General features: G+C 41.3%; 1 protein-coding gene across 2 annotated transcripts in view; it reads left to right on the top strand.

Annotated features, from left to right (window-relative positions):
• Positions 1 to 2,500, top strand: part of LOC143286948 (transgelin-3-like) — a 35,754-nt gene that overhangs the window by 10,532 nt on the left and 22,722 nt on the right. The window lies entirely within an intron of this gene.

Below are 2,500 nucleotides of genomic sequence, written 5' to 3'. Positions count from 1 at the left end.
TTTCTGTTAAAATAAATGAATAAATGGCTTAAAAGGAATAGTGCCAACACTAGTAGATAAAAGGAATAGCAGCAGCAGCAACAGCAGCAGTAGCAGTAATTGTAGTAGAAGAGTAGTTCTTGTTGCAATTGTAGTAGCAGCAGTAGTAGTAGTAGTAGTAGCAGCAGCAGCAATAGTAGTTTGATTCGTAGTAGTATTAGTAGCAGTTGATATAACAGCAGTAGCATAATAACAGCCAATATCCCTGAATTTTAGAAAGAAAGAAGGCGATTCAAGATAACCCTGCCTACATCCACAAATTGATCTAAGCTGCTCTTGGCATTGATTAATTTAGATGTCGACTTATATAATCTTAAAGGAAAAGGAACTCTCCATATTCACACATAAGTTCAAAACCCTCTGTTTATAGAACTTATACACAATGCCGATCATCGGCATCAAATGCCTTTCTGAAATCAATGATTAAAAATACACCCGAAAGTTATTTTGAAACAAACAGATGCATTAGAGTGCGTTCTCATTCTAGTTTGGCATGATAGAATATAGTTGAGGGTTTTGTTGTTCTTTTTATTTTGAGGGTGATGGTGGTGGTGGTGGTGTTTGGGCGTGGAGTCTATTCTTTGAGTGTGTGTGTGTGTGTGTGTGTGTGTGTGTGTGTGTGTGTGTGTGTGTGTGTGTGTGTGTGTGTGTGTGTGTGTGTGTGTGTGTTAAGATTACACTTGGAGAGATCGAGGACTGACAATGTGAATTCAAATTGGTCAGATCAAATCAATCACTTGATCGTCACAGTGTATTCTAAGCAATCAGCTAGACTGGCATCAAGAATCTGCTTGATGTTATTGGGATGCATTGCGTCTTATACGTACATGCCTGTGTGTGTGTGTGTGTGTGTGTGTGTGTGTGTGTGTGTGTGTGTGTGTGTGTGTGTGTGTGTGTGTGTGTGAACATGGGGCAGGTGTGAGCAAGGAGAAGAGATATATGTCGAGTATATGAATAAATGATTAGATATACATATACATATATATGTCATCATAATTCTCTCTCTCTCTCTCTCTCTCTCTCTCTCTCTCTCTCTCTATATATATATATATATATATATATATATATATATATATATGCGTGTGTGTGATGTACAGATCTGTGGTCAGCATTTATTGTGACTTTAGATGTGAATGATACCAAGTAGTTGAGTCAATGTGTCCTTCTGAGCTTGCATATCCATTTTTCTTTCTTGGGCATGTTTCATATAGCATGTATTGTGATGCTCCTACGCAGAGGGGTTTTTGTTGCTGTTGTTGTTTATTTGTTTGTTTGTTTGTTTTAAGGTGGTTGTACGGAAATCATTATTTTCAGCTGTGATAATTGTGTATTCATACATAATTATATGATATCCAGGCGCTTGATGATGTTTCACATTATTGTCTATATTTCTTTTACATGAATTGCTTAGAAGATAACGATCGTTTGACGTAACACTGTTCTTTGTTTGTTTGTTTTTATATGAAAATAAAAAGACAGATATATTCATCTTAGATGGACTGACTAAAGTTTAAAAGAAAGGAAGAAGAAGAAGACGTATAAAGGTGGCAGTATATATATACCTCACCCGTGACATTCAGTTTATATCTACTGTGTCTAGGACTCGGTATAGGAAGACGGGGCCAAATTCTCTCCTTCCGCTGTTTTAACTCTTTCCCAACCGAAGGGAGTGAAGGTACCCATTCACACCCTGGGTGGAGTTGAGGAAAACATCGCAGGGGTGAAGTGCCTTCAGTCCCCTCAAAAGACACAACACAACGTAACACCGGAACAGGGCCTCGAACCCCTGGACCCAATTGCATTGCTTGGTTCAGTTCTAACTTTTTGACAGTTTCACATCACTAAATAAATGCCTATGTTGACCGAACTACGCCATTGGTCAGTTCCATACTACACACAGTTACTAAGAGGGTTACGACCATACTAGACTCTTCCGTCCGAGCAATGCAGCTGGCTCCTGAACAAACGTCATAGGAATGCAGGGCGGTGTCTCCTCTGGCGTGTGGCCTCTTGGTGACTCTACATTGGTGAGATGAGTCTCGGAAACAGAGACAGTGACCCCCCCCCCCCCCCCACACACAGACACAGATACAGACACACACACACACACACACACACACACAGATGCACAGACACAGACACAGACACACACACACGCACACACACACCACACATACACACACACGCACGCACACACGTACGCAAACACCCACACACACACACACACACACACACACACACAGAGGGAGAGAGGCAGAGACAGTAATAGAGAGAGATAGAGGAGAGGGAGACAGAGAGAGAGAGAGAGAGAGAGAGAGAGAGAGACAGAGACAGAGACAGAGACAGAGACAGAGAGAGACGGGTAGACAGAAAGAGAGAGAAAGAGGGGCTGAGACAGAAACACAGAGAGACAGAAACATAGAGAGACAGAAACACAGAGAGACACAGAGATACAGGAATG

The sequence above is a fragment of the Babylonia areolata genome, chromosome 10 (assembly GCF_041734735.1).
Source record: "Babylonia areolata isolate BAREFJ2019XMU chromosome 10, ASM4173473v1, whole genome shotgun sequence".
NCBI lineage: Eukaryota > Metazoa > Mollusca > Gastropoda > Neogastropoda > Buccinidae > Babylonia > Babylonia areolata.
Note: the sequence above shows the minus strand (reverse complement) of the source record. Positions and strands in the feature narration are given on the sequence as shown.